Below are 12,080 nucleotides of genomic sequence, written 5' to 3' on the forward strand. Positions count from 1 at the left end.
TGAAACTCTCTCTGGCAGGCATGGGGAGGAAGCATAGGCCCTGGGTAGCTGTCTCCAGACCTGACTGCCTTGGGCTGAGCCTTTGCATCTCTAGTGGGTCCTCACAGCTGCCCTCAAACCCAGCAGGATAAAATTCTTCCCTTTGTCCCACTGGGCACTCAGCATGTTCACCCCTTGGAATTGAGGCCAGCAGCCAGGGAAGGGTCTGGGAAGTTCACTTCCTTCCCTTCGAGTGGGGTAGGGTGGGGTTGGGTTATTTAGTTTAGAGCCAGGACACCTGAGTTTTGGTTTACATGAGGCCTTGGGCAAGGCTGTTCCACTTTTTGAGGTTCCCCAACCTCATCAGTAAAATGAGACATTGATTAAGTAGGGCCAGATCCTTTCTGTACCCTTGGCACACATGCTGCCACCAGTTGATGGCAGATCACACACTTTGCTGGGTCTTGGTTTTCTTATCTTTTAAATGGGAGTAATCCTCACAAGGGTGGGCAACGTGTGGTGGAAAAGGGGAGAGGGACAGCAAGTCCAAAGGCCTTGGTCACCAATGTTGCCCAAGTGTCTGCTAGGTGACAAGTCAAGGTGCCAGGATTCTGCCAGTTCTGCCCTTTCTCTGTTTTCCATCACCAGGAGAAAGCAGCTAGAGAGTCAGAAAGTTGGAAACTCAGGGAACCAGTTTGCTGAGGCTCAGAGTAGTTGATCAGGGCAGGTTAATTGGGGTGTGGAGCCACCTGCTGGTCACCTGAGTGAGCATTCAGTAGATGCCTACTGTGTGCCAGAGCCTGAAGGAGCTGTGGTCCTGCCCTGGTGGAGGGGGAGGCTACAACATCACAGTGAACAGCTGCTGTTTATTGAGTGCCTACTGTGTGCCAGGCACACAGTGCTGGGACTTTACATGGAGCATCTAAGTCCTCACATTCCCACCTTACAGATGGAAAAACTGAGCCCCAAGCTCTTAGTCACTGCTTTTCATACTGGAGAAGGTCAGAGGAAGGAATACTACTTTTAGCTGGGGACAAACATGGAAGGATTCCCAGATGTGGTGACATGTGAATTTGGAGAGACAAAGATTTTGGAAAAGGGCATTCCAGCTGGCAGGTAGAGGGGGAGGCAAGGTGAGGCAGGAATGGGATGTGCTTGTGTGAAGAATGGAGAACAAGTAGGTTTAGTGGGTGAGAGGCAACCATGGCAAGGAGATCTTTCATTTTTTTAAACCCCATCTCCTACAGGAAGGCAGAGTGGGGGCCTCAGGGATGAGGCAGTGGGCACCTGGTAGCAGCTTCCCCCTCTGAGCACGCCCAGAGCAATCTCATGTATCCTCCCCTCCCCACATCCACATGTGCTTCCCCTAGAGATACGCACAGCTTTTGATGCTAGTTTATCAAACAACCTGTCCACCTCCTCTTTCTGCTGTGGCATTTTCAGGTGGCTCCTGTGTTGCTTGTCAGGGGCCAGATCTTTTGACACCTGGTTCTCTGGGTCTTCAGGATGTGGTAGAGGGGTCCTAGGGCCCTCCACCCCTGCTTCCAACAGAGCTGATTTGTGTACTGGAGTTTCTCCTGAGATGTAATTTGAACAAGAGTTTACATGGTTAAAACATTTTTATTGACCACTGAACCAGAGACAAATAAAATGTATCTCAAATCCTGCAGATAGGCATTGCAATCCCATTTTACAGATGGGAAACCAAGGCTCAGAGTGGCTAAGTGGCTTGCCAAAGTCCATGACTGAGCTCTGAAATGGCAAACTATCTTCAAGATGGTCCTTGCTCCACTATCCCCGTCCTCATAGAGGCCAGACTCCATGAGGACAAGCAGGAAGCAGCTGCCTGCACTGTCTGGTGGGCTCCAGCCAAGTGCTAAGGGGGAAGCAGTGGTGACCTGTGATCATGGCTCTTATAGGCAGGCTTACTTTCCTCTTTCTTGTGGAGAGTTCAGAGAAAGGACAAAGAAGAGGTAATGGGGATGAGGTGGCATTGGGGAGCCTTCCTTATCCCAAAAAACCTGCTTCTGCTGCAGGGGCAGTGTGGATAAAGCAGATTACACCCCCATCCCCACCCCCAGGCTTCATCTGTGTTCACAGCAAACTGATCAGCCCTCAGACCTGGCCGTGATTCTCTGTGCAGGAACCTGGTGAATCCTTCAGCCACCCCCTGGAGCGGCTCCCCAGTGTCGAGACACTCCCCAGTACACCTTCACATCCAGCTGATGAGACCTTGGTTCATGGGCCATGTCTCCCAACCTGGGCTGTTGGGGGTGCATGGAAGGTCTCAGGGCCTGCCATGGAAAGGCCAAGTGAGTGAGGGGGCTGGGCTTCCCAGCTCTGGGCCTAGCCCTCCAGTCCCATTTTCAGCCCATGTTTTGAGCACCTAGAATGTGCCTGGAATGTCTCATATAAGATCTCCTTTAATTTCTGTCTCTCCATTAGCCCTCTTGGGCAGAGGTTATGCTCATCTTGCAGGCAAAGTCACTGAAGTTTGAGGAGTACCAGCTTCCCATATGTGGTATGTGGCAGGGCCAGGTCAGAACCTGGAAGTTTGGGGCTCTATAAAAACCTCCCTAAGAGGAAATCTGTCCTTGCCCAAAGAGTCCCAACCCTGGCTGATTCCTTCCCTGACCTGGCCTGGCTGAGGTGTCACAAGCCTGTCCTTTCCTTCTGCTGGTCTTCTGTGCCCCTGGCTGCCAGAGGAAGGGCTCTTGAGGATCACTTCCTATGCCCTCTAACCTCTGAACCTGGGAAGGGAGTGCCGGTCCCCTCTCAGGGTGGCTTAAGGTCAGGGCACTTTCCTGAGGATTAGATGGAAGTTGGGCCAGGTTGTGCAGCCTGGGGTATCCTCCCAGCTCTGTTCTGTGACCTTGGACAACTGTCTTAACTTCCCCGAACCCATGTGGACAAGTGACACTTGTCCCCTAGCCTATGAGACTGTGAAAGGGAAGGCACAGAGCCCTGTAGAGCTCTCAGCATGCTATAGGTCCTGAAAAATGTCACCTCACACAAGAGACTGTGGGGTATGATGGTGTACAGGAAAGTATTGAGTCTCAAGCTAAAAGCCTTTAGAAAGGAGGCTATCTTCCTGGGAAACGCTGCAGTCAGAGCTCCTGTCTGATTGAGCTGCCCACCTATCCTCGGGACATCTTTCTGTCTCTGAACATTCCTGCCAGGCCAGAGCCTAATGGGTTGTGCAGAGGGGCTGGCCAGGGCTGTGGGGGGGAGACACATGAGGTAGAGGAAGCTTTGTGCAATGGCAACCAGGCAGGTCCAGAGAACTCCTTCTCACAGGGTCATTAAGGATTCCTGTGGGGGCACAAGTCTGGTCACCGCACCAGCCAGATGAGGGGATGAGCTAACCCAGAGTGCCTAATGTGGGCAAGCCCTCTGGACTATTGGCAGGAGCAAGCTAAGCAGATGGAACTCCTTCTTTAATGACAGAGCTCATAGCCAAAGTGGGGTGACAGGGATAGGGGAGTCAGGGAAGGTCTTTGAGAAGGGCACACTCAGCTAAGGAGGAATACAAGAAGTTGGCCATAAGAAGAGCAGGAGGAGGGGCACCTGGATGACTCGGTTGGTTAAACAACCAACTTTGGCTCAGGTCACGATCTCACAGTTTGTGAGTTCAAGCCCTGTGTTGGGCTCTGTGCTGACAGCTGAGAGCCTGGAGCCTGCTTCAGATTCTGTGTCTCCCTCTCTCTCTGCCCCTCCCCCTCTTGTGCTCTGTCTCTCTCAAAAATAAACAAAAAACAAATTAAAAAAAAAAGAGCAGGAGGAAAGGCATCCCAAAAAGGGAGACTAGCAAGTGCAAAGGCCCTGGGGCTGAAAAGATCTTCAAGTATCTGAGGAGGAAAAATTAGCATAATGTGCCTGGAGAGTGCTATTCTAGGTCAGCCTTCCTTGTACAGAAGTGAGTGTGTGGGCAGCCTTATGGAACACCAGGAAATTGGAATTTTGGAGGTGTCTTTCTCTAGGCTCTGCCAATGACCATCAAGAATAGGATCTGGCTCAGGACAGCTCAGACAGATGTGAATCAGCCCTCACCTTGCCTTTGACTCTACAAATAGAATATGAGCTCCTGAGACAGAGTTAATATCTAATTGTTGGCAATCATTTGGATCCACTAAACTGTGGACATAAAGCTTGCTGGTGTTGTTAACATCAGCAAAGTCAGTGCCCGTGTCTGTTTCTTTAAAGATAAGAAGCAGTAAGACAGCACTTAACTCTGGAGGCAGATTCTGTAGAGATAGGGTGCTGCCCTCTGGGCCCAGGAGAGAGGAGCTTGCTTCCAATCAGTGAGCTCCTGTAACCGGGGTTCACTCTTATTAGAGTTATGTGACTGTTCAGGTGTCAGATCCTGGGGTGAGGGGTTTGCAGAGATTCTCAGCAACAGTTACACACCATAATCTCAACCAGGAGAAGAGAAGGCCCTCCTCTCTCCAGCTCCTGAGTCAATGCAGGCCTCCATCCTGGGCTGGGAACACTGCCAAGGGATGAGGGGACCCCAAGGTATTCTTCTCAGGACAGGTACCCCATCTCCTATGCCTAGCCCTGGAAGATTTTCTTCTTTCTGTGGCTCTTGAAGTCAGGTGGGTTTTCTCAGCTAATTCTGTGGAATAAATCCTGCCCAAATGAAGCAGGGAGGGCTGCCTGGAGGAGGCAAAGATGCAGTGGGTGGGAGGAGGTTTAGGAGAAAGACAGGAGGCCAGGTTCTGTCCTCTGGGAGGAAGGAGGTCAGAGGTCAGCTGACTCATGCAATGCCACACAGAAGGTTAGTAGTGGAGCTGTGGACAAAGGAAGGCTCCTTGGAGATGGCCATAAAGTTGGGGGTGGGGAGGAGGGCATCAGAATGAGGGGGACCTAGAAGAGCTTGTGGGTTTAGGGCTTCTGATGTTTTCTCCTCGGAGTCCTATTACCTGGAGGGCAAGTGGTGCCTCTTGGGGCCCTGTACTTTCTCAGCTCCATGTGTGCCCTCCTGGATCGGCCAAACCTAGCCACCCTCCAAGGATGGGAGTGGATCCAGGAACAGTGAAAGTCCATACACATGTCGTTCAGACACAGCATTGGGAGCAGTTCTAGATAGGATCTGAGAAGGTCAGGGCTGGAAAGCGCCTTATTGTATTTCATTCCCATTTTATAAATGAGAAAGTTGAGGCTCATAAGCCAGCCTCTTAACTTAGACTGCCTGCTCCCACATGTCCAGCCTCCCTGTCCTCTGGTTTGCCAGCTTCCCTTCTCTGGCCTCAGAGTTCTCTCTCAGGTCCTCCTGGTGCCCACCTTCCTCTGCAGAGCTGTTTTCTCTTTTCGCTTGCTCTTAAATGGGACCTTGTCAGCAACTTGCCATGACTCTCATTTAGTCTTCATTTCCATAGGCCTTCATGTGAGAGGAGTATCAGTGCTCAGCACTGGGAGCAAGAGGTAAGGGGCTCTGCCGGGGGCATGCACAGAAGGGCAGGTGTGCAGGAAGGCTGGTCCTAGGCATGCTGGGAGGCAGCGGCCTAAGCCTGGAGGCCTGAAGGGTGGGGCTTCCCTATGCAGGGGGCTTCTTTGAGTCTGAGACCTCCAGCTCCTGGGCTGGCTGCTGATGTCCCTCTCTCTGCCACGCCCAGGACTGGGACTGCCGGAAGGCTGGACATATAAGGGATTTCCTGGTTGTGCCTTGAGGACAGAGAGGGCTGCAGCTGTGGAAATTTTGGAAGACATGCCTGTTTGATCTGGAGTCCTTGCTCTCCAGCTGAAGGCATGACTGCTCCCTGTAGCCTCCTTCAAGGTGGGAGCTCCAGAGAAGAGAAGCTGCCTCAGCCTGGCTGGCACCTACATTTACTACCAGCTCCTTGAGTGATACCACTACTTAGCTTGGTTTGGGGCTCTTAGCCTCAGCTGGCCACGCCTAGTGCTCTCTCACTGGCCAATGGTTGCCAATGCCAAGGGCCACTATCATTCTCCCTTCTTGGGGTTCTCTCTCCATCTAGACAAGATGTGGGCCACATCCTTGACCTGGATGGAGGTGGGAGAGGGGAAAGCCTCCCCTCCTGCCCTCTTCCCCCAGAGTATCTTCCACAGCCTCCAGTCTTCTCCCCATGGATGTCACAGTGCTTGGTCCAGCACTGCCTATTCCAGGTTCTACAGTAGGCCAGCCCCTGGAAGACTGGTCACTGCTCTTTCCTGGTATAGAGAAGGGGTTTTGGTGTCAGGAAACACCTGCAGCTCTGGGGCTGGCTGCTGCCTGTGATCTTGGACAAGGCTCTTCCCTGATTTGGAATCTTAGTTTCCTTGCCCATAAAGCAGCCACAAGGATGCTCACAGGGTTCTTGAGAGGATTCAATGTGAGAACATAAGAGAAAACACCATAACCAGGGAGTCTGCTGCCCCAAGAGTTGAGATAGTCTAGCTCAACTGGAGGGAGTGGGGGGCTCTGGACTATTTCTAGTGTGGGGAGAGGAGAAGGGTCTGGAGGGAAGGTGGCATCTGCTCTGAGAAGAGGACCTGCTCTGAGAGGGGAAGTTAGGAATCCAGAGGCTCCCATGCTTTGCCAAGGCCTCTGACACTGAGGGTGGTGTGCCATTTACTCCCAAGGATTTCTAAGAGTCAAAGCTTGGGGCTCAGGGAGCCAGGGGAAAATAGTGTTGGGAGCCAGCCTGAAAGAAGGAGAGAGTAGAGGGAGGGAGCAGGAGATGGATTTCTCTTCTCCAAAGGCTACACATGAAATTAAGTCTTCCCTCAGGCCTTGGGTGTTGCATTCTCCCACCTCCTGCCCACAGGACCAGTTGGCAGGGATGAGAGAGCTTCATACTGGTGAGGGCCAAGGATCACCTCCCAAGCACAAGACAAACCCTGAGGTTACCACCTGGTTCTAGGCCCAAGGAGGGAAAGCATTCATCCCCCTGCTCCAGTCCATTCCTGGCAGTCTTTGTCCAGCTCCCCAAGCACAGATCCATACCTACTCCTGCTCTCTAAGGCCAGATTTCTGAGCCCAGAAGTTAAGACCTGGCCTTGATCTGATGAATGAAGCAGGTCAAATACATGCTATATGCTCCCAGGCCTGATTTATCTAACCTTTCAGAGCATGTCTGAGATGGAGCTATGGAAACTACACAAGGAGTAGCACTGGGTCTGTGATGGGCTCCAAGAACAGTCTGTAGGTTTGTCATTTGGCCACTGTTCTGGTCAAGCAAGTAGCTTCCAAAGTGTGTTTCTGCATTATAGTTTATATAAAGTGAAATCTTAAGTGTAAATCTAAGTCATACTTTATTTTTAAAATATTTATTTATTGAAATATTTATATTTTAATAATATTTTAAAGACATACACATTTTTTTTTCTATTTTTTAAGAGGTTTACTTTTTTATTTTTTTATTTTTATTTTTATTATTATTTTTTTTAATATATGAAATTTATTGTCAAATTGGTTTCCATACAACACCCAGTGCTCATCCCAAAAGGTGCCCTCCTCAATACCCATCACCCACCCTCCCCTCCCTCCCACCCCCCATCAACCCTCAGTTTGTTCTCAGTTTTTAACAGTCACTTATGCTTTGGCTCTCTCCCACTCTAGAGGTTTACTTTTTTAAATGTTTGTTTATTTTGAGGGGGAGGGGGGCAGGGAGGGGTAGAGAGAGAGGAAGAGAGAATCTCCAGCTGGCTCTTTGCTGTTGGCATGGAGCCTGAAGTGGGGCTCGATCTCACCAACTGTGAGATCATGACCTGAGCTGAAATCAAGAGTTGGATGCTTAACCTGATGAGCCACCCACACACCCCCAAGAGGTTTAACTTTTTAAAAATAATTTTTAAACATTTGAATATAGTTTTGTGACGTACAATGTCACATTAGTTTCAGATGTACAACATAGTTATTCAACTTTGGTATACGTTATGCTATGCTCACCACTAGCATAGTTACACTATGTCACCAGACATGCTAGTATGGTACCATCGACTATATTCTCTGTGATGTGACTTTTATTCTCATGACTTACTCATTCCATAACTGGAAGCCTGTATCTCCCACTCCCCTTCACCCATTTTGCCTGCCCCGTACCCTCTTCCTTCTGGCAACCATCAGTTTGTTTTCTGTATTTGTGGGTCTGAGCCTGCTAACTTAGATTATTTTAAACTAATGCATATACTCATGTAACCAGGGTTCTAGTCAGAATATAGAACATTTCCATCACTTCAGAAAGTGCCTAATAGTCCCCCATCACAGATGCTGATCTGATTTCTATCACCATAGGTAAGTTTTGCCTATTCTAGAAGTTCATTTAAGTGGGATTACACAAGTATGCGAGTATGTAGTTTTTCGTGTCTGGCATCTTCTGCTTCTTTTCAAGATTTATCTGTGTTGTTGCATTAGTAGTTCTTTGCTTTTTATTGTTGAGTAATATCCCTTTTATGAATATACCACAATTTGATGGTTATTGGGCTGTTCCAGTTTTTGGTTACTATGAAAAAAAGCTGCTATGAACATTCACATATACATCTTTATATGGACATCTGCTTTCATTTCTTTTGGGTAGATATTTATTTATTTATTTATTTAAATGTTTATTTATTTATGAGAGAGAGACAGAGAGCGAGCAGGGGAGGGGCAGAGAGAGAGGGAGACACAAAATCTGAAGCAGGCTCCAGGCTCTGAGCTGTCAACACAGAGCCATACGCAGGGCTCAAACACCGTGAATCGTGAGATCATAACCTGAGTCGAAGTCAGGCACTTAACCAACTAGGCCACCCAGGCACTTCAGTTTTGGGTAAATATTTAGGACTGAAATGGCTAGTAAATAACTAGAAGTGAAATTTCTCGACATACATTAAGTATATATTTAACTTTTTAAGAAATGCCAGATTTCAAAAGTGGTTGTATCCTTTTATGTTCCCCTGGCAATTTATGAGACTTCTGATGGCTCCACAACCTCATCAACATTTGGTGGTATCAGTCCTTTTTATTGTAGCTATTCTGATGGATGCATAATATTTCATTGTGGTTTTTCGTTGTTTGCCTTTCTCTAATGATTGATGATGTCTTCATGTGATTATTGGCCAATTGTAAATCTGTTCAAGTATTTACCCTATTCTCAAACACTGGGTTGTTTGCCTTTTTATTATTGAGTTACAGTAGTTCTTTATATATTCTGGATACACATCCATTGTCATATATAGATGTTGGAAGTGTTTTGGCTTATCTAATCCTGGCTTAGCTACTCATTTTCCTTTTTAAAAAAATGTTTATTTATTTTTGAGGGGGGTGCAGAGAGTGAGGGAGACACAGAATTGGGAGCAGGCTCCAGTCTCTGAGCTGCCAGCACAGAGCCCAACGCAGGTCTCGAACACATGAACCATGAGATCATGAACTGAGCCAAAGTTGGATGCTTAACTGACCGAGCCACCCAGGCACCCCTATCTACTCATTTTTTTAATGGGTGCTTAAAAAATTTTTTTAAAAAATATTTATATATTTTTTCAGATATAGAGAGACAGGGTGCGAGAGGGGGAGGGGCAGAGAGAAAGGGAGACACAGAATCCGAAGTAGGCTCCAGACTCTGAGCTGTCAGCACAGAGCCAGATGTGAGGCTCGAACTTGCAGACCATGGGATCATGACCTGAGCTGAAGTTGGTTACTTAACCGACTGAGCCACCCAGGCACCCCAATGGGTGCTTTCGATGAGTGGGAACTTTTAGTTCTTTTGAAGTTCAAGATATCATTTTTTTTCTTTTATGATTAGTGCTTTTTATGTCCTCTCTAAGAAATCTTCACTTACTCCAAGGTCATGAACATCCTTTTATGTTTTTCTCCCCCCCTTAATCTGTATAATTTTAGCTTTTACATTTGGGGCCATGATCCACCTGTTATTGATTTTTGAATGTGGTAGGAGCTTAGAGTTGAGGTTTATATTTTTCTTGAAGAAAAATAAGTATTTCTTTCCCTGTCAAACTGCTATGGCACTCATCAAAAGCCACTTGACTATATATGTGTGGGTGTAGTTCTGGACTCAAATATCTTCTGTCCATCACCTGATTGTCTACATATCTGCCAATACCATATTGTCTTGATTACATTCAATCCATGAACATGGCATATCTTTCTATTTAGGTCTTTTACATTTTTTTTCTCAGCAATATTTTATAGTCTTGCACATCTTGCATTACATTAACTGCTAGTATTTTCAGTTTTTGGATGTTATTATAAGTAGAATTAAAAAAATTTTTAAATTTCCCAATAGTTGGTTACTAGTTTATGAAAACACAATTGATTTTTTATGTATTAATGTTATATTCTGTGGCATTGCTAAACTTACATATTAGCTCTAGTAGGTTTCTACATTTAAAATAATGTTATCTGTGAATAAAGACAGCTTTACTTATTCCTTTCCAATCTTTATGCCTTTATATTTCTTGCCTGTACACTGTCTGGGACTTCTAATACAATGTAGAATAGCAGTAGCGAGAACAGAGTAGAGGCTTTGTTTCTCTGGAGGCCATTCTTTTGACTGGAGGAATGACATGCTGTGATTTACACTTAAAAAAAAAATCCTCTGGCTGCCTGAGAAGAATTGTAGGAGCAAAGTGAAAGCAGGGAGACCAACAAAAGGCTGTAGAATTCTGAGTGAGAAAGGGTGTGGTTTGGTCTGCGATGGGAGATCTGAGATATATTTGGAGTTAGAGTCATTGGACGTGAGACCACTCAATGGATGTGGGGGAAGGAAAGGGGCAGCAAGAATGACAGCTAGCATTATTGTGAGCTGTTGGGGTGATGGATCTGCTGCCTCTTGAGAGGAGGAGACATTGGGTGTGCAGCTTTGGCCACTGTCATTTCAAGGTACTATTAAGACATCCAAGGTGTCAGGAGGTCTGCCCAAGTAATGGAGCTAGGGGGCACAGCTTTTGGGAGACATTAGACTTAGATTGGATCCAAAGCCACAAGACCAGACAAGAAAGGGGAGATTGTGGAGGAGGATGAAAAGGAGACAATCTTGGGGCAGAGGCCCAGGAAACTTGAAAGAGCTGGGAAAGCAGTAAGGTAGGAGGAAAACCAAGAGTAAGGTTTTTGGAACCTTTTGCTTCTCTTGAAGCAAGTGTTCCAAGAAAGGGATGGTTACTGTGTTGGATGCTCCTAAGCAGGAAAAGTGGGACAAGGACAGAGAGAGAACATCACAGTTTCCACCACGGACATCTTTGGTGGCCTTCACCTGGGCACCTCAGTGGGGTGATACAGCTTGAAGCCCAGCTGGAGAGATGGGGGCTGTAGATAGGGGAAAAGGAGGCAGTGAATGCAGTGAAGGGGGGTGGTAGCCTTGTCCAAGCAGTCAGTAAGGAGGATTGCAGGGCTCTAGGTGTCTGCTAAGAGACCTCACTGGCCAGGGGGAAAAAGAAAAATCGGCTCTGTGCTCTGGAAGTCAGGGGCCGGGCCAGCCAGTGTAGATGAGTAGATAAGACACCCTGGGGAGGGAAGAGAGGATGAAGCATAGGAATCTATGCTCAGTGCTGTCCCTGGCTCTCTGTCATGAAAGCCCAGCTTCAAGAACTCCTCCATGCTCATCACCAGGAGGGATGATCTCTAAGGAGGGTGGAAAGTGGACCCTGGGGTGCAGGGCAGCAGTGTGGCCCAGTTCCATGTGCCGCATCTGTGTTTTGTTTTCTGAGAAAGCTGCACTGCTTTGTACAGGTAAGTTTGTCCTGAGAGCAACATATACTCTTTGGGGAATTGCAGAAAAGAGGGAAAGGTTTACTTCTGGGTATATTTTACTCTGGTTTGTTTCTACATGCAGTTGTTCTTGCATAATTATAACTATGCTATGAACAGAATTTGGGGCCTGATTATTTTTCACTGAATGTTATGTAATAGATATTCTCCATGTGGATATATGGCTTTCATTGTTGTTAATGGTTGCATAAAACTGCAAGGGGGTAATGCCCCATGTTCAGTAAATTCATGCCCTACTTGTGGTCATTTGGGTTGCTTCCAATATACAGACAGTATTGCAGTGAATATCTACGTGGATGAAGCTTTTCCTTGATCCATTTTCACAGAATTAATATTTGTGGGTTTGTGATACTCACTTGCCTTATTGGGGGGTCAACTAGAGCCACCCGAGTGAGAAATA

The sequence above is a fragment of the Prionailurus bengalensis genome, chromosome A2 (assembly GCF_016509475.1).
Source record: "Prionailurus bengalensis isolate Pbe53 chromosome A2, Fcat_Pben_1.1_paternal_pri, whole genome shotgun sequence".
Taxonomy (NCBI): domain Eukaryota; kingdom Metazoa; phylum Chordata; class Mammalia; order Carnivora; family Felidae; genus Prionailurus; species Prionailurus bengalensis.